Source organism: Hemitrygon akajei, chromosome 2 (assembly GCF_048418815.1).
Source record: "Hemitrygon akajei chromosome 2, sHemAka1.3, whole genome shotgun sequence".
Classification (NCBI taxonomy): Eukaryota; Metazoa; Chordata; class Chondrichthyes; order Myliobatiformes; family Dasyatidae; genus Hemitrygon; species Hemitrygon akajei.
The window spans coordinates 55,976,853-55,998,437 of record NC_133125.1 but is presented as its reverse complement, the minus strand read 5'-3'; positions in this window follow the sequence as shown (position 1 = coordinate 55,998,437).

The following is a 21,585-nucleotide window of genomic DNA, read 5'->3' as shown; positions in this document are numbered from 1 at the left end:
GAGGGTATGGATTATGATCAGAGTTTAAGGGAGCTAGGGCTTAACTCTTTGGAGAGAAGGAGGATGAGAGGAGATATGATAGAAGTGTACAAGATATTAAGAGGAATAGATAGAGTGGACAGCCGGCGCCTCTTCCCCAGGGCACAACTGCTCAATACAAGAGGACATGGCTTTAAGATAAGGGGTGGGAAGTTCAAGGGGGATATTAGAAGAAGGTTTTTTACTCAGAGTGGTTGGTGCGTGGAATGCACTGCCTGAGTCAGTGGTGGAGGCAGATACACTAGTGAAATGTAAGAGACTACTAGACAGGTATATGGAGGAATTTAAGATGGGGGGATATATAGGAGGCAGGATTTAAGAGTCGGCACAACATTGTGGGCCAAAGGGCCTGTACTGTGCTGTACTATTCTATGTTCTATGTTTATTGTAGTTTAAACACCTTTCATGTTTGATTTAGTAGCGTTCGCCAAGGTTGGCAATCGGCTTGTAGCTGTTTCATGACCAGTCAAGGTGACATCCTCAGTGAGCAGTTGTTGGTGCTTCTCTCCGGCAGTGCTCACATTTATATAGCTCCCCATTCACTTGCCTCAGTCCTGATTGGCTACCCCTTCAGTTGAACTTTGAATTCTGTTGGCTCACATTTCTTTGGTTTAAGGTTTTTCATAAAAAGCATCAATTTCTATATGTTTGTTTACTGAGTTGTCAGAAGAGAACCATGCTTCTAAAATTTCTCCTGCCTACTTCATGTTTGCCTTCACTGGAATCTCCGGGGTGTTCCAGTTAAGGTGGTGTCCTTGGTCTCCATGTACTGAGATCAGCGACGGTGAATCATGTCTCCGTACTGCCATTTTGTGTTCCCATAAATGAGTGGAGAGTTCATGACCTGTTTGGTCGATGTAGTTCTTTTTGTAGTCTTCACAGGTGATCCTGTATACCACATTGCTTTTGTCAATTGTTGTTACGGACACCTTGGTTCTTGAAACAAGCTTCCTTAAAGTCGCCATTGGTTTGTGAGTGATTGTGATGCCGTGAGGTTTGAGCAGTTGAGCTGTCATTTCTGATATATTCTTGATGTAGGGCAAGGTCACGCATTTTGATATGAGTTTCAATGTGCATTAAGTAGGTTTGCATGACTTTCTCTCCTTAATAAGCATCCCTCAACTGATGATGAAATGTCTGCAAGCTAATTGCCAAGCTCAGCGATCACTACAAAATCAAATGCCTCAATAGAGCTGCCAATATTCACCAGCATCCTGAACCTTGCATTTTTCTCCTCTTCAGGATGATTATTGCTCCCCCTTTCTGAGCGACCTTTCCTTCCTCCGCATCCCCTTCCTCCTCCTTCTCCCTTGACCTGCTCTATTCCAGCCACGCTCTTATCCAAGAGGGATTGATTACTACTGTGTGAATTTGACACTAACAGCCTTCTGCCTTGAAGGATGAATGAACTTCTTCAGGGCACACAACTTAAGGAACTTTGAAGATCTATAAATCAACATGCCCTTGTAGAACAGTAATGACAGTGGAAGTCAAACAGCAGTTCAAGTTGTTGATGATCCCTTTGAGCAAAGCTGGTGGGAGCTCTTTCCTGCTGCTTTTGAGAGAAAAAGTTGGTTTGGCCGGAGTTTAGAAAAGAGAGAAACTTATTGAATATTTTTATGGCAGATGTAGACAGATATTTGATAACGAGGAGATGAAAAGTTATTATGAGTAGAAAGATTGTGAAGTTAAGGTAATAAGCTGATCATTCATATTCTTATTAAGTGATGGAGTAGACTGAACGGGCTGCCCTTGCTCCTAATCTAAATGTTTACATTTACCACTTTCATTTGGCTATGCATGAAGATGTGAATAGGTGTGTTGACGTCCAGATTGATTGGAATGAATTCAAATCAATATCACACTGTAATGGCCCGGATAACCTCCCCATTAATGTCAACACTCTTACCAATTCAACAGCCAGTACAACTTATACGAACAACCAGCACCCGTAGTGCTAGATCAATGAGTGGACCACTAATTACGGTCATAGAGACTGAATTGAGAAATACTGTAGAATACTTGTTTCATTGTTAACTGATAGGTATTGAGAGAAATTTTAAAAAATAATTAAAAGTGAGATGGAAAACAAAAAAGATATCTTTTGATTTTTTTAATCTACAACTATTAAACTCTGAAAAAATATATCTTAAACAATTGTAGTTTATTATAACCTGTAGTGCTTATGACTCTATTAAAACTTATGTTAGACACGAGTGGACGAGCTCTAATCTTTACTTGTATATTTAGTTGTTATCCAACATGCATGTACAGCCACTTCTGTCTTTCATATATTTTAAAGAAATGACCTGTAAACACCAGGATTTCTTATCTCCTCTCCATTTTTCTCATCTCCTCAATCTCTCCCAGCTCCCCTTGGTCCCCGACTGCTGCTTCAGCCCTTCTCCTCTTCCTCTCTGCTTCCCCCCATTCTCTCCCTTCTCTCCTCTCTCTCCACTCCTTCACTCTCTATCTCTATCTCTCCCCTCTTTCTCCTGTCTGTCTCCTCCTTCCCCTTCCCTGCTTTCACCACTTCCCACTCTCTCTTGCCCCCTCTCTCTCCCCAGCCCTCTCCCACTTCCCTTATTCACGCTCATCCCTCTCTTTCCCCACTCTTCTTCCCCATCTCTCCCCTCTCCTCTCTCCCTTTCTCTCCTTCTCCCCCCTCTCTCTCTACTCTCTTTTCTTCTCTCTCTCTACCTCTCCCTCTAACTGTCTCGCTCTACCTCCACCACCACATTGCCCTCTGACCCTTCAGGTACTCCCTTAAGATTACTGATGACTTACTTCACTCTGGTTTTACGGATTTTGAGATGGTTAATAAGGCCAATCGGAACGACAGGCTCTTCCATACAAAGTGTAGGTAATGGCCAACATGATTTACCGGTGAGTAGTTTATGTGATAACCCAGTATTTCCACCACTAACACAGATCAACTTTCTGATGCTCGGATTTGAGGATCTCAAAACCATCCTGAATGTTCCTTCTCTGCTTTGAACAGAAATTATTGTCAGGAGTCAGTGGGGTTGTTGCATTTCCTCAAAGGGCTTTGATCACATCTTGGAATCTTTTACTGTCTGCCTGCTCATCTCTTCTTTTGACAGAACTCAAAGCGGAGTTTCTGAGTTGGGAACCTTGTTTCTGGCATGCAAATGGTGTGGCCTGCCCAATACAACTGCATAATACAACAGAGGTTTGATGGATTCCATGAATCTTGATAATCTCATTCTTTCTTTTAATGCAAAATCTCGTTAGAGTAGTGTAATTATACAATATCCCACAGTACACCTTTAATTGCTGTCAACTATCAGCAGCATTGTTAATTACAGGCAATTTTCTTAAGCTCAACATTGAATCCTGAATCTTTTCATTACTTAGCTTGAGAGTAATGTTTAGCAAATAGATTGCAAAGCCCTCTAACCCATGGTAGAGAAAGATAAATTGTCAAAGGGTTAGAGTTTTTATGACCCTTATTTCTGATAAAGAAATCCGCATAGTTTATTTTTTAATGCAGGTTTGAGCAGCTCTGACTGTGTGGACTGTACTTGGATTGTTGTACTTAAGAATTAGGTAGTATTTGGCTTGTAAACAAAATACAAAATTAGCTTGGTGGAAGAAGTCAAGAGAGTGGAGGGTTGTTTTTCGAAATTGGATGCCTGGCCACTGGAATCAGTGTGTGCCTCAGGAATCAGTGCTAAGTCCATTGTTGTTCATCATCTATATTCACAAATTGGATGAGAATATATTTGGCACAGATTGTAAGTTTGCAAATAACACTAAATGTGGGGATATAGCACAGGACAACAAAGATTTTGCTTCCTGGATATTTTTGGGTGTATCTTAGAGATTTGAGGCTGCTGATCATGTAAATCACTATGAAATTTTCCTATCACACCACTTTTTTTTCAAAAAAAAAAGATCACTTATATTTGTTATTTCAATTCACAATTCAAGTCAGAATAAATGGTGCCAAGATTAAATAAGGCATTTTTGTTGGTCCACAAATCAAACAGCTCATCAGTGACAGGCAATTCGAAGAACTAAAATGAAGTGGAGGAACTCGCAATACTCATGAGGACACAGAACAAATATCAGGAATGCAGAGTTACGTGCTTCACCAAGACATGGTTACACAAGCAAATCCTGGATTCCAACACTACAGTGGATGTGTTTTCAATGCTACGAACAGACAGATTTAATCTACTGTGCAGTAAGAGGAAGGGAGATGGGGATGCTGTGCTTGTGAAGAATAGATGGTGTAATCCCGGTCACATTTCTGTGAAAGAATGAATCTGCAGTCTGGACATCGAACTGCTTGCTGTGAATTTGCATCTGTTTTGTCTACCGCGTGAGTTCAGCCATGCTATATTGCTTGTTGTCTACATTTTCCACCTTCCCGACATAGTCCCGATGCTGTACGTGACATCATACACACTACCATCATGAGACTCTAGACTCTACACCCCAATGCATTCATTGTATTATGGGGAGACTTCAACCATGTTTCTCTCTCAACAACCTTACCCACCTTCGATTACTTTGTCAAATGTCACACAAGGGAAAATAAAACACTGGATCTCTTGTATGAAATGTTAAAGATGCATACAGCTTCACAACTGGTTCCCCTCCACCCCCACTTGGAAGATCAGATTACAACCTGGTTCACCCTCATGCCCTTGTATAAGCTCAAGGTACAACAACAGCTAGCTACCACCAAGACAGTAAAGAAATGGTCTCCAGAGGCCAACGAGGGTTTGAAGGGCTGTGTTGAGGTTACTGACTGGAATGTGCTTTGTGAACCATATGGGGAATACATTAACGGACTTACTGGTAGAAGTTGACTACATCAACTTCTGTATGGACACTAATACCATTAAGGTCTGTTTGCTGCTTCCCTAATAACAAACCAAGGGTCATCAGTGATCCAAAAGCTCTTCCCAATCACTAAAAGAAAGCCTTTAGATCAGGAGACAGAGAGGAATTGAAACATGTGCAGAGGGAGCTAAAGGAGAAGATCAAGGTGGCTAAAGAGGATTAGAGGAGAGAGCTGGAGAACAAGTTTGGGCAGAGTATCACACGGGAGGTGTGGAGAGGCATGAAGAACATCACTGGCTTCAATCAGCCCAGCTGTAGAGCCTTGGAATGCAGCCGTGAATGGACTAATGTGTTACACCAATTCTTCAACAGGTTTGACAATTGCCCTCCTGTTCACACCCCCTTCAGCACACCAATCCTATTGCTGAGGCACCCAATGCTCCCTCAAAACCAATGCCTCCCCTCCTCCCTCCTCCAGTTCAGCACGTGGATGAATAACACAGGCTACCACTGTCTACACCCTTCCTTGCCCTGAACCTACCATCGGCACCTCCACATATTAATTGCTATTGTCCGAACCTTCACCTCCCACAGCCCTCCCATTCCACGAACTCCCTGTCATCATGGATTGACCATCACTACTGAGCAGGTGAGAAGGCCTCTGGGAGAACTCAGACACGGCAAAACATTGAGACAAGATGGTGTGAACCCCAAGGTCCTGAAGGAGAGTGCTGAACAGCTGTGTGGAGTTCTCCAGCGCATTTTCAATCCGAGCCTCAGCCTGGAAAGGGTCCGGACTATGTGGAAAACATCGTGTGAGAATGTGAGATCCCAGTACCCAAGAAGGGCCAACTGGAAGTCTTGAATCACTACCATCCAGTGGCCCTGACCTCACACATCATAAAGACTCTAGACAAGCTGGTCCTGGCTCATCTCTGACCCCTGGTCAGATCAGCCCTCGATCCCCTGCAGTTTTTCTACCAGGAGCATATTGGAGTCGATGGTGCTGTTATTTACCTGCTGAACAAAGCCTACTCCCATTTGGATAAAAAGGGCAGCACTGTAAGGATTATGTTTTTTTTTCTCAACTGCCTTCAATACCATACAGCCCTTGTTGCTGGGGGGAAAACTCTTTTCAATGCAGGTAGGCACTTCCATTGCATCCTGGATAATGGTCAGTTAGTGCGGCTTCAGAGCTATGTGTCAGACATGGCTATAAGCAGCACTGGGGCCCCATAATGGACTGAATTGGCTCCCTCCCTGTTTACCTTGTATACCTCGGACTCTAGATACAACACTGAATCATGGCATCTGCAGAAATTCTCTGATGACTCAGCAATAGCTGGGGGTATAAAGGGAGGACAGGAGGATGAACACAGGGCCCTGGTGGAGGACTTTGTCAAATAGTGCAGGCTGAATCATCTGCGGCTCAACATCAGTAAGACAACGGAGATGGTGATAGACTTCAGGAAAACTAAGCCTGCACTGCTCCCTATTACTGTTACCATTGATTGGGAGGAAGTGGATGTGGTAAGACCTACAAGTACCTGGGGGTGTACCTGGATGACAGACTTGAGTGGAGCATCAACACAGAGGCTGTGTACAAGAAGCCTATGCCATTGACTTACCTGGTTCTAGTCCTCTTCTTTTCCCTCTCTCATCCTGAAATGGTGGCCATGGAAAATGCATCAAGCAAGCATTGGCCTTGGGATTCATTCATCCATCAACCTTGCCAATTGTGGCAGACTTCATTTTTTTGTGAGCAAGAAGGGTGGTAAGCTCCATCCCATCATTGATTATTGGCCCCTCAACAACATCACAGTGCAGAACCATAATCCTTTTCCCCTACTCACTCTGTGTTTGAACATATCCAGGGAGTGACCATATTCTCCAAGGTAGATCTGCACAATGCTTACAACCTGGTTTGTATCGAGAAGGGGATGACTGGAAGACAGCATTCAATACCCCCACTGGCCACGATGAGTACCTTGTGATGCCATTTGATCTGGCCAACACCCCTGCTGTTTGTCATGCCCTGGTTCATGATGTGCTCCAGAACATGTTGAATCAGTTTATTTTTATGTATAGTATTTGAATGACTTTCTTATCTATTCTTGCTCTCACCAGGAATACGTTCAGCATGACTGCCAGGTTCTCAGTTGACTCCTCAAGAACAACCTTTATGCTAAGCCAGAGAAGTGTGAGCTCTCCAAAGAGCAGGTGTCATTGTTGGGCTACATTCTAGTGTTCAAATAGACCTATGTAAAATTCAGACAGTCTCAGAGTGGCCCAAACCACCTACGGTCAAACAGGTGAGGTGCTTCATGGGATTTGCCAACTTTTATTGCCATTTCATCAGAAACTTCAGTTCCATAGCAGCTCCCATAAATGCAATCACTTCTGTAGGACTTACATGGACAAGTGAAGCAGACCAAGCATTCTCAGAACTGAAGCATCGCTTCACCACTGTCCCAATACTGCAACGTCCAGACTCATCCTGTCCAGTCATCATCCGGGCTGATACATTAGATGTCGGCATTGGAACTGCACTCTCCTAACACTCTTCAGTAGATAATCAGCTGCATTGCTGTGCTCTTCTTTCCTGTTCCTTGATTCCTGCAGAATGCAACTATAATGTTAAGAACTGAGAACTTCAGGCTATCAAGCAAGCCCTGGAGGCACGGTGACATGGGCTGGAGGTGTCAGAGCACCCCTTCCTGGTATGGACAGATTTCAAGAACCTCTCCTAAATTCATCTCTCATCAAGTCCATTGGGCACGCTTCTTCACCCGGCTTAATTTCACCCTCATCTACTGTCCTGGCGGCAAATATGAGAGCAATGATGCTCTCTCCAGCCAGTTTGACATCTCTAAGGACAACATTAATCCAGAGCCCATCCTTCCTTTCTGGTGATTTGGGAAAAAGGAACAGAGGTGAGTACGGCACACCAGCTGAATCCAGACCCAGGTGGGGGACCTCCCAACCGGCTGTTAATCCCTGCCACTCTGTGGCCCAAAGTGTTCGAATGGGGTCACTCTTCCTGTCTGGTTATCCACCTGGGTATTCAATGGTCCTTGGAATTTATAAGGAGATGATTGTGCTGGTCACCTATGTCTCAAGATGTCCATCCATGCTTCCAAGTGTGGTGTCGGCATTAGATTGCAGTTTGAGAGTACATGTATTTAATTAGCAGCCCTGTTGGTCAAGCATTTATTAATTTCCTTTTATTCTGTATAGTTCTGACTGAAACTCAGTGAATTGTTCATTCTGCTTTGGTGTGTCTCTCTCTGCACTTGGGCCATCCCCGTACACTGTGTCACTTTCATATAGAGAGTGCTAGGAGTGCAGATCAAAGTGCTGAAGAAAGTGTCGGAAGTGGGTACAATTACACCTTCTAAAAAATATTTGAACAAGCACATTGATGGGAAAGGTTTGGGAGGTATAGACAAACACAAACAAATGGAACAACCTCTTTTGCTGTTTCAGAACTTAACATGATCACCAATTAGAAGTTTTTGTATTATCTATAAAAATAGAATAACTTTCTCCATTATTGAATCCTGAAAACAATTTCCCTTTCTAAGTCTGAATGCTTAATTTAGAAAAGTATATACATTTATGTAATTTAAAACCTAAATGTGTTTTTTGGAGCTTTGCAATGATATGTCATGTTTCCCTTTCAATTACTAGTCTTTTTGACACTGTGCTCTGAGGATGCTCATGAACAAAGAGCTTGGTTGCCAGCTTTTCAAAGTTTGCATCCTGTGTGCTTGGGTCCTTCCAAACACACAGATGTCGAGTGACATTCTGCATTGAAATCTATCGCCAGAGCCTTGAAACCTACAGCAGTTCAATGCCTACCAGCACTGGCCATATTCTTCCACAGATATTCGCCATGACGAAACTCTATAAAAGAGTGCAGCTATCCAAATGAATGGCATCCAAGTCTTCCCATCCATAACAAATCTCTCAGCTAGCAACATGGTCTCCCTGAAGTCAGTGGGTTTGAAGGAAAGTATTGAATGAAAGTTTATCTGGATTGAACACTTAATCTTCGAACTAATGGTAATGCCTACAGATTCTAACCTGCTTGGTTAAGTATGAGAGATTCTTTTTTTTTGTAATTTATTTTTTATTGAAGTTTATCATCGAGCAAACATTTCCATAAGATGTATTTCAGATACTGTACATATATATCATATAATCATATTTCTCCACATAATATTTATCTGAGGTATTCACTTATAGAAAGGAGAGGAGGGAAAGAACAATCGAAATAAGAAAACTATGTACAAAGTAGGGAGTGATTTTTTTTTTACAACATATTCATTGATTTGTGAGAATAAAATCAGGCCTATGATGTGTTATGTAGTTAAACCATTTTTCCCAGTATGAATCAAATTGTTCCAGCTTATGTTCCAACTTCTTCCAGTAGAAGTGGTAGAGGCAGGTTCGGTATTGTCATTTAAAGTAAAATTGGATAGGTAAATGGACAGGAAAGGAATGGAGGATTATGGGCTGAGTGCGGGTCAGTGGGACTAGGTGGGAGTAAGCGTTCAGCACGGACTAGGAGGGCCGGAATGGCCTGTTTCCGTGCTGTGATTGTTATATGGTTATGGTTATAAGTCACTAATATCCTCTCCTACAAGGAGTGACATATTAACTCTTCTCTATACAAATCAACAGTAAAGTTACAGAAATACATTGCTCCTTGGGACTATTAGACTGGTTAATCAACATTACACAGGATCTATAATTATTTCTCCCAATCAACAGGATGAAAGGTAGCTTTGAAAAATGTTCAAGGTCATTAACCTATCTTATAGATAGCGGGGTCAAGGGATATGGGGAGAGGGCAGGAACGGGGTACTGATTGTGCATGATCAGCCATGATCACATTGAATGGCGGTGCTGGCTAGAAGGGCCGAATGGCCTACTCCTGCACCTACTGTCTATTGTCTATAACCTGCTGTTAATGGGTAGTGGTAAGATATGCTGATTGTTGGCATAATCTCAGCAGCCCGGGCTTGAGTGTACGGGGACTGAGTGGGTTTGTGTTTGTGCAACAATGAAATCCGAGGCATCAGCCATCAGAAGACGTGGGCCGGGCGACAAGCATTGGACTATACGGGGCATGCTGTTGCTTAACTACCCCTCAATATTACTGTGTAAATATACACAGTATCTTATTGCGTCTTCTGTAAGCTGTTTCGGCAAGATCTCCATTTGAGTATTCTGTAGTAGAACCCGTGGTGATCCAGGAAGATGCTACCTTTCTCTGTCCTGGCCTTAAACCTTTCCTTGTTTACCATCTTTCAAAATGCAGATTATTTCTCGCAGCACGTCTCTACAACCTACACTCATGTGAACCGGTCGGTGCAATTTTTAAATTGACAACGGTTTATTTTTTCCTCCCAGTGAGTTTGGAGTACCTTGCTGGATGTTCTGCCCATCACCTGTATGGTTTGACAAGCAAGTCGACAGCCTCTGGGTGTGCACGAATACTAGCCTCATCTGCTTGCTGTTGTTCAGCTGAGTAACCATGAATCCTGAATATTGGCTGGAAAGCTTCCCATATCTTCTGAGCATTAGACTTGTCTTAAGAAAACACAAAGTTATAAAAATGAATTTGATTCAATACTTTTATGTCTGTGTTAAGTTCCCATAGCTACTACACACAAAATACATCACACCTTCATCATATACAACAGAAGAATGTGATGCCCCCAATTAAATCTGAAGCCAAAACTGAATTGAAAATCCAGTTTGGACTGTTCCATGCTTTTGCCACTGATCCTGATGTCACCCCAACTTCCACTGCAGAGATCAGATTCACAGACTTGCAGGTTCTGAAGTAAAAAATAATGTTGGGAATACAGCACGAATTCATCAGCATCTAAACAAAAAGAAATTATAGTGCATTATTTATGTGTACTTTTCCCAGAATTGTAGTTCACAGGCATGGAACAAGAAAGCCAACAGAGTAGCCAAATTTCTAAGTGCATTTATTACCGAAGTGCGTATACTATGTACAACCTTGAAATTTGTCTTCTTGCAGTCAACCTCAAAAAAAACAGAAATCTAATATAACCCATGAAAAAAAACTGTCAAACACCCAAAGTGCAGGAAAAAAATTGTGCAAACAATAAAAAATATCAAATAATATTCAGAACTCAAGTTCACAAAAGTGAGTCCACAGCCTCAAAACCAGTTCATCACTGCAGGTCGTCCAGGAGCCTGTTAGCTACAGGCCACAGCCTCAGTTCAGCGAAGAGATGAGTAAACCTCGCAAAACTGGGAACTGAACACCAACCCGTCTCTCACCTTCAGCGCCAACACTGTGACCTTTTCAACCTGACCATGCACTTAAATCGGCCAAACATTGGCTTGTTCCTCACTTTGGGCCCAGGCCCAAATGCCTCGAGTTGGCTGGTACCTGACAATTTGAATTGAATTGACTTTATTACTTATATCCTTCATAAACATGAAGAGTAAAAACCTTTACGTCTCTGTTCAAATGTGCAATATGGACACAGTAATTTATAATAAATATTATGTACAACAGGATAGTCAATATAATGTAGAAATACAATTGTATCAGCATGAATTAATCAGTCCGATGAACTGGTAGAAGAAGCCGTCTCGAAGCCTGTCGGTCCTGGCTTTCATGCTGCGGTACTTTTCCCGGATGGTAGCAGCTGGAACAGTTTGTGGTTGGGGAGACTCGGGTCTCCAATGATCCTTTGGGCCCTTTTTATGCACATGTCTTTGTAAATGTCCTGAATATTGGGAAGTGCACATCTACAGATGCACTGGCCTGTCTGCACCACTCTCTGCAGAGTCCTGCAATTGAGAGAAGTACAGTTCCCATACCAGGCAGTGATGCAGCCAGTCAGGATGCTCTCAATCACGCCCCTATAGAAAGTTCTTAGAATTTGGGGGGCCATATCAAATTTCTTCAACTACCTGAGGTGAAAGAGACACTGTTGTGCCTTTTTCACCACACAGCTGGTATGTACAATCTATGTGAGATCCTCAGTGATGTTTATGCAAGGAACTTAAAGCTGTTCACCCTCTCAACCCCAGATCCACTGTCGTCAACAGGGTTTAGCCTGTCTCCATTCCTCTGCAGTCCACAACCAGCTCCTTTGTTTTTGCGACATTGAGGGAGAAGTTGTTATCTTGACACCACTGTGTCAGGGTGAGGATTTCTTCTCTGTAGGCTGCCTAATTATTATTTGAAATTAGGCCTATCAGTGTACTGCTGTCCACAAATTTAATTAGCAGTTTGGAGCTGTGGCTGGAGACACAGACATGGGTATATAGAGAGTAAAGGAGGGGGCTTAGGACACAACCCTGAGGGGCACCTGTGTTGAGGATCAGTGGGGCAGAGGTGAGATAGCCCACACTTACCACTTGCTGGCGATCTGACAGAAAGTCCAGGAACCAGCTACACGAGGCAGGGTGAAGGCTGAGGTCTCTGAGCTTCTTGTCGAGCCTGGAGGGAGTTATGGTGTTGAATGCTGAACTGTAGTCCAAAAACGTTTCAATCTGGCCTGATGTTTAAATCGGCCAAACGTTGGCTTGTCCTTTGTACTCAGGGTGGCCCATACCTAGCACGCTACCACACTGCAACTTCCAAGCTCCAGTTCACCCAGTCCCCCAGAGCACCGCTGAAATGCCAGGCCATACAGATGGCTCTTATTACATTGCCAAATGGTGCACCAAAACCTATTGCCCTTGGCTAAGGCAATAGCTCTGAGTTCTATTTTAATCTTTTACTGCAGCTTAACAATTATTGGGATAAAATATCTGCAGGAGAAGTGTATCTATATTAATGGGACTGGATATTCGATTAGAGTAGAGGCTCCTAAACTGGGGTCCACAAACCGCTTGCTTAATGGTATTGGTTCATGGCACTAAAAAGGTTGGGAAGCCCCTTGTTTAGAGGCTTTGCAATTTGCGACATATTCTAAGAATTGGCTGACAATTGGGCTTCCCCTTCCCATCATGTATTGAGAAGACCAAACTTTTAGCAGGGTCTGAATGTGGCCAGTGAGATTCTGAAGACCTGAGTAATCGTGTGCACTCATCAGGCCTGGCCCCCTGCAGAGTTTTCAGTCCAATGGCACACAATACTGTCACAAATTGAAGCAACTTATGTTTGAATTTTGGCCTAAGACTGACAGGCAGGTATTTTATGCTTATGATGGAATGGGTTTCAACAGATTCACCAACAGGAAGCAGATACTGAATTCAAAGCCTTTCATTTCCTTACTTAAGACATGATCTCATTCAAAATGTAAATGAAACCCACTTTTATCGGGCGTCTCTAGAGATGTGGCTTGCTAGCCCCTCGCTAATGGCCACTGGGCTCAGCGGTGAGAAAACCACCTTTCTCAAACATCTAGAGTCGGTATGATTTGGGTCGCACAAAACCGGGAAGTTGAAGTGTTTCAACCACCCTATTCCCAATCTGTGAAAATACTGTCCAAATACTGCCCCCATGCAGTTAGCTGTCAGCAAGCAATAACAGATCATACATTGCATACAATTATAAAGAAAGTAAATTTACAAATTGCAGCCTTATGGAACAATTAGTAAGAAAAAAAAATTTTTTTAAAGGCCCATTACAGTTAACATAGTCCATCTGTGCACATAAGTTGGAGCTTGTCTTGAAGTTGTCTGTAACTCACGTACTGGACCCTTGGTCTGCGTGAAAGCACACAACACCTTCCGAATGTCGCTTACAATCCATCTCGAACAAATGGATCTCCCACGGGAATATTGGTCCTTCCTCCTGGAAGCCATTCATCTGCACAAAGCACCCTGTGCAACAGGGACGGCATCCTCAGCCATCTTCCCTCCTGTCTTCTCCCAGCTCCCACCAAAAAGACCTTGACCCACGCCAGTGTCTGTCACAAAAACCTCTCTGCCCAGCATACTCTAGAATCTTTTCTCAACTCCACCATCCTGATTGGCTGACACAACGTTCCTAATTTGAACAACATAGCTCCTTATCTTTAACTCAAACCCAAACATGCGAAAAGCAGAACAAACTGCTCTTACGGACCTGCTAAAATGAATTACCTATAGCATAGCAGTAAAAATCTTAACCAGGACATTAGATAAAACTGCATGAATGAGGTGATACCATGGGAAAGGGCCAAAGGAATGAAGTAATGTTTGTTCTGGACAGCAGAGGAGGGTGGTGCAAAGGGAATCCAGACAGGTTTTATTGCCTGTGACAGTGGGGTTTTTATTTTAAACGTGCTATCTCTCAGCCACCATTGCTACAATCCAGACAGGGTTACAGTTGGCAGAGTGTCTGCAATGAGGACAGGAGATGCATTCAGCACAGGGGATAGAGTCAGGACATGTTACAATTAGCACAGAGTGACTGCAGTCAAGATCGGGGTTACACACGGCACAGTTCCTACAGTCAGGAAGTGTGATCTGGTTATTCACAGCAAATAGCAGTAGGCACAGAGATGGGGAATGCAGTCAGGGAAGTGATCTGGGTATCACATGGAACTGGTTACGAATTGCTCCAGGATGTACAATCAGTAATGTACTGTACCTAATGGTCATCTTGTAATAAAGAGGAGCAGAGAGAAAGGGAAGTGTTTAAAGAAAGGTTGCCCCATTATTGGAATGATGTGCAGACTATGGAGAAGGTGCAGAAGAGATTTACCAGAATGTTGCCTGAATTAGAGGGTATGAGCTTTAAAGAGACATTGGTCAAACTAGCATTGTTTTCTCCAGAGTGGTGGAGGCTGAGTGAATCATAATCAAAATCAGCATCAAGTTTAATATCACTGGCATATGTCATGAAATTCATTGTTCTGTGGCAGCAGTATATTGCAATACATAATAAAAAAGCTATAAAATACAATCAGATATATATACAGTATACTGTTAAATTAAATAAGTAGTGTGACAAGAGAGAAAAAAAAGGAAAACTAGTGAGGTAGTGTTTATGGCTTCATTGTCCATTCAGAAACCTGATGGCAGAAGGGAAAAAGTTGTTCCTAAAATGTTGAGTGTGATTCTTCAGGCTCCTGTGGCTCCTCCCTGATGGGACCAATGAGAAGAGGGTATGTTCTGGAAATCAGGCTCCATAATGATAGATGCCACCTTTTTTAGGAGGCTAGTGCCTATGATGGAGCTGTCTGAGTTGGCAACTTACTGCAGCTTTTTCCAATCCCGTGCAGTAGCCCCTCCATACCAGATCATGTTGCAACCAGTTAGAATGCTCTGCACGGGACATCTGTAGAAATTTACTAGAGTCTTTGGTGACATACCAAATCTCCTCAAACTCCAAATAAAAAATAATCGTGGTCATGCCGAATTTGTGATTGTATTAATACGTTGGGCCCAGGATAGATCCTCAGGGATGCTGACACGCAGTAATTTGAAATTGCTCACCCTTTCCAGTGCTGTGGAGAGCTGCTAGAAGTTTATAAAATTGTGACAGGCAGAGATAGGATAGACAGACAATACTTTTTACTAGAGGGCATGCATACCTGTGACTGAGGAAATTCAATAGAGATGTGTGAGCAGGTTTCTATAATACAGAGAGTCATGGGTGTGTGGAATATGATGCCAGGAGGGTGGTCGGTCCAACTACAATAGAGTATGGATAGCTCTTAATTAGGATTTACATTGAAATGACATGTATGAGATGTCCTTGCTGGAACGTAGGACTTCACACATTCTCTTTCTGTCTACTATTCTACATTTTCTCTTCTTAATGTCTCACCCTGATATTAACATTCTCTTTCTTGTTTGAGATCGCTCTATGGTCTTGCCATGTACTATCTTGGTGATCTCTTCCAGTTTTATAATGTTAAGCATTAGAGGAAACACAAGGAACTGCAGTAGTGGGAACCCAACAAATAATCTGTGGCAAGAATTTCAAAATTCTAAGTAGAAAGTAAATTAATTATTGAAGTATGCATGGGTCATGATATACTACCTTGAGATTTATTTTCTTGGAGGCATTCACAGAAAAACATAAAAGCACAGCAGAATCAATAAAAAGCTGCACACAAGAAGCACTGACAAACAATGAATGTACAAAACAAATAAAACTAACAAGTAAGTTTTTAAAACTGAGAACATGAGTTGTTGAGTCCTTGTAAGTGACACCATAGGACGTGAAATGATTTCAGAGTTGAGGTGGTTCAGGAGCCTGATAATTGAAGGGGAATAGCTGTTCCTGAACCTAGGGGTGTGGGACCTAAGGTTGCCGTGTGTCCTTCCTGATGGCAACAGTGAGAGGACAGCAAGATGGTGTGGGTTTTTGATGCTGGATGCTGCTTGCCTGTAGCAGAGCTTGCTGTAGATGTACTCAACGATGGGGAGCGCTTTGCCTGTGAGGGGCTGTATCCACCACTTTCTGTACACATTTCCATTGGAGGACATTGGCGTCTCCGTATCAGGCCATGATACAACCGGTCAGGATATTCTCCACTGTACGTCAATAGAAGTTTGTCAAAAATTTAGATGACATCCAAATCTGTGCAACCGTCTAAGAAATTAGAGATGCTGTTGTGCCTTCTTTGTGATGGATCCTTCAACACAATAATGTCAAGGAATTTAAGGTTACTGACTCTGATTTCCCAATGAGGACTGACTCATGAAACCCAGCTTCTTCCTCCTGTAGTCAGTAATCAGCTCTTTGTTTTTGCTGATGTTGAGTGAGAGGTGTACTAACAACCAACCTGATGTTTAGCCACCCTCCTATGCGCCAACTCAGCCAACAGCAGTGGTGTTGTCAGCAAACTTAAATATGGCATTGGAGCTGTACTGAGCCGTACAGTCAGTGGGACAAACAGCATTAACCCTTTGTGTTCTTCCAGCAGATCATTCATTACAATCCTATGTGGTATCTGTATTTCTCAAGCTCAAACACATTCATCACTCTGTCTCTAATTCTCACACTTAGTGCTTGAGCTCTGGAATTCTCTTTTCAAACATCTCCACCTCTCAATGAAAAGTACATTGAGTCCTTATGAACACGTTTAACAGCAGATGATTCACCAACACAGTGGCATTTTAATTTCAAAATTGATTACTGATTGCAGTTTGCATTTGAGCAGGATTTTTTAAACACTGGTTAATTGTTTGTATTAATGCAAGCTATCCACATAATTCCTCAGGGACGTGTTCTGTCTAACAATTCCCAACACAATAATCTACATCTTCCTTGAGGTATGAGATAAATTACACACAGCTTCAGTGAAATCGTTATGCATGAACCAAAGTACGAAGACAAAATGAGAATCCCACTGTCTCAGGTTAGACAACAGCATGTGCTACCTTATTCTATGTCTAGGATGCGGGTTAACCCATGATCTACAGAAAAGAGCACAAAGGTATATAAACTAAAGGTAGTGGTTTGGACTTGCAAGAAATCTAAAAGATCATATTATATAATTGGACTGTTAAGATAAATATTGCATCCAGCTTTGGAATGCAGTGTGTGAGATGAAACATTTCAATCTGATAATTCATCTTATGCAGAGAGATTTTTATTGTTTGTGCACTCTTTGTGCAAAAATGAGGAAAAAACCAAAAATATATGTATGAAAATATATATTATGAAAAAATTAAACATATTTTAGTGTCAGCAATCATGGGAGATTTTAAAATTTTTCTTGGATAATTTCAGCCTTATAACAAAAGACAATTCTGTTTAACAAACCCAGCCTCCCTGGAAAGTTTGAAGTTATTGTTATGTGGTATGTATACATAAACAATACTTCACATGCGTTGTTGTTACTGGAGGAAAGCCAAATTTAATGGAACCTGAAATGGTGTGCTTATCCCATTCTAAGACAACCAATAAAATGGAAAGAATGGTTTTATTTGACTGAGGAGCTGACAGCACATGCATATTTATTCTTGGTCGCTTTTCTGTAGGGCTGGATAACAGAGAAAAGATGAGGAAATAGAGGCCACCCTGTACTTATGATTAGGAGTCTTTTCACAGAACTTGAACAAATAAAACACCACTTTGAATGGTTTCTCTTCCGCACACAAGAGTCCAGCTTGCTGCTTCTCATCGTCCACTGCCACACTGTAGAAAAAAATGAATCTCTAATAATATTACTGTTTTTCACCATGAGGGTGACAAGCATTCATTCTTCTTCAGCAGTGCCTGCTGGGGAATTATGACACCACAATAGACTGGTGTGATGATAGAAAATAAAAGGCCCTAGGTAATAGGCACTATCCAAAGACCTTCATTGCAAGATAATGTTCTGTATATCAGATAGTTTTGTACATCAATCCACTGGCAATGAATCCACATTTGTTCACATAAGAAAAAAAAGGCATCAGTACCTTTCTTCTGCCTGTAATAACGTACTGAGCCACAAACCTTCCTTCAGTGCAAGCATTTCAAGCAAGTATTTACATTTTCATAACCTTAAACCACATGGGGATGATTTTATTGAGTCTTTTCATTTTGCAGGATGTGAAGTGTTCAATTCATAACTATGAAAATGTACCAACTTAAATTCATGATGAATTTGATTCCTTTCCTGTTTGTTAAAATATACAGAATTCAATGATCCATCATCAAATAAGTAATGAAAAGAAGGAAACCATTGGGGAAAAATATCCTGAAAATTAGTACAGTAAATGAAGAGGAAAAGTTTGCTCTGTATCAGTTTGATGGCTAATGCTGAGCAATCATTGAAAGCTAATATAGATATATTATTATGATTGAAATTTTGAGGTAATTTGATTCTGCTAGCCCACTTAAATTCTCACAAAAGTCATTCACCCCTTTTTTTAAAAACTAATAAATAAATGAATTACCATAAGTGTACTTCCAGCTTCCGAGCAGATTTCAAACCTGAGTCCAAATCCTTAGAGATTAGAAGTTGTTTATTTGTTTATATACCAAACACAATTTAGAATCTCCCATCCATGATTCGAAAGATTCTATGTATTTACCATGGAGGCTCTATATTTCTCAGGGAATGCCATCACACGGCAAAGCCAGATGTAGTACATTTTGATTTGCAGTTGCTGTCATAATGCAGGAAAATAGAGCAGCCAATTTACGCACATCAATGTCCCACGCAAAACAATATGATAGTTGATAACCCAGTAGCTAAATTAAGTGCCCTCTGGAATCAGACACAAAGATGATTAACCCCCTCCCCTTATTCATGGCGACAAGCATCATGCTGCATGCTCTGTATAGTCTTCTGGATGGCACTGCCCATTGGTTGCCTGCTGATGCATATGCAGTCAATCACTGATAGCGGTTATTAACATTTTAAGCTGGACTGCACCTCTTAAATGTGAGGTAAACTGAAGCTAGAGCAGACACTGGCTAGTCATTACACAGTGCGTCAGATATTCAGCAACTTAACAGAACCTTTGGCCCATCAAATTCACACCAATCATCAAACTCCATTTGCTAATCCTTCCTTAATCTCTTTTTAATTCTCCCCACTTATCATCAACCATCAACCAGGTTCTCCCACTGACCTACCCACCAGGGCAACTTTCAGAAGGCAGTTCACCTACGTGTCTTCAGAAAGTAGGAGGAAGTCGGAGCAACTGGGCAAAACCCATTTGGTCACAAGGAAAGCTTACAAGTTCCGCAGAGACAGCACTGTCAGGTTCTGGGTACTCTGAGGCAACAAATGCCACTGTACCTTGGGCTAATGATGCAGTATGGGAAAGAGCAGGTTAGAATGTCCTCATATGTTGTATGGAGCTGGAATGAAAGGAAGATTTACAACCTGTAGGAAACTTGGAGACACTCAACACAATCTGAAGGCAGGAGTGTCAGATAGCTATGGAGGTCAATGGCATAGAAGTTCATTGACTTTGTACAACCGGCTAAGAATGCTAAAAGCATTCTTTAATGGCCGTGTGCACCAGCAGTCCATACACTTCTCAGTTCAGTTTACTACATGCCCTATCATTTGGGACTCATACCTAACACTTGTATGCGTGACTGCACTTGCACACACTTAACACCTACATCTCACAATCTGTCAGAAATTGAACCATGTGAAGCTCTTCATGCCCCTCCCCACTCATAACCAGAGACTGTAGCTAATTAGAGTGGACTAATTCACCCATGACAGGGAATAACTAGTTTATCCAGTGTAGTCTCTGTAGACTTGGTTTTACAACTAAAAGCAGCTACAGGAAGCACTGGGTATTGAATTATATCAGCAGCCAGATGAGATCGACCAGCAACTAAATTGTAAGACGTTTCTCTACAGCACTAAGGGGGTGGACATTTCTGGCTGCTGAATGCATGATCAGCATCGTGAAGTTAAGAGATATTACTGAAATACAGGCTAGGAGTACTGCTGGGAAAATGTGTTGCTCCAAAAGAGTTTTAAATACCGGTCTTTGTTGAAAGGCAAGTGCTGACCTGAAATCTAAGTGAATGAGCCTTTCTACCCTCAATTGTACTAGCCTTTTGCAACCATGTGAGAAAGCAGTCATGATTTAACACCTAGTCTAGAAAACTGCACATGGGCAGTCTTCGGATTACACTGAAAGGTCACCTCTGATTATATACTTCAGCATTTGCAGCACAGTTTGAGTTGTTTACTCATGTTTCAGGCTAAAACTGACCAAAAGTCAAAACAAATTTATTATCAAAGAATGTATTGTAAACGTCACTGTATTCTACTTTGAGATTCATTTTCTAGCGGTCATTCACAATAGAAAATACTACAGTAGAATCAATGAAAAACTACACACAGAGACTGACAAACAGCCAATGTGCAAAACAAGCCAATCTGTGCAAATATAATAATAATGAAGATGAATAAATAATACTGAGAACATGAGTGCAGAGTCCTTGAAAGTGAGTCCTTAGGTTGTGGAATCAGTTCATTGTTGAGAAGAATGAAGTTATCCATACTAGTTCATGAGCCTGATGGTAGAGGGGTAAGAACTTGGTGGTATGGTTTCTAATGCTTCTGTACTTCCTTCCTGATGGCAGCAGTGAGAAGACAGCATGGCTTGGATGGTAGGGAACCTTTCTGATGGATGTTATTTTCTTCTGGCACTGCTCAGTGTACTGTAGATGTATTCAATGAGTGGGGAAGGCTTTGCCTGTGATACAATGGGCTGTATCCGCCACTTTTTTGGATGTTTTTCTGTTCTTGGATATAGATGTTTCAATACCAGACCATGATACAACTAGTTTGGATACTTTCCACCGTGTTTTACTCTCCATAAAATTTTGAACGGCTTGCCAAATCTTTGCAAACTTCTAAGAAAGTAAATGCACTGTCATGCATTCTTTGTAATGGTACGTACGTGCTGGTCCCAGGACAGATCCTCTGATATGATATTGCCTGTACATAGCCCCACAGTCGTAGGTATACAGCAAATAGAGCGGGGGGCTAAGCACACAGCCTTGTGATACACCTGTGCTGTGGAGATGTTGTTGCCAATCCAAACAGAAATAAATCTGCAATTGAGGAAGTGACATCTTTAAATCAGAATTACCTTAATTTCTGTGATCATATTTCATGATATCTATATTACAAATTCATGCTCTAGCTATCTTCTAAAATCCATAGTGTCAATTGCTCCTGCAACTGGAGCCAACATAATTTTAAAACAGTTAAGTGTTCAAGTTCAAAGTAAATTTGAAGTGTTCAAGTTCAAGTATTATAAATTTATTATTAAAGTACATATGTACATATACAACCCTGGGATTCATTCTCTTGA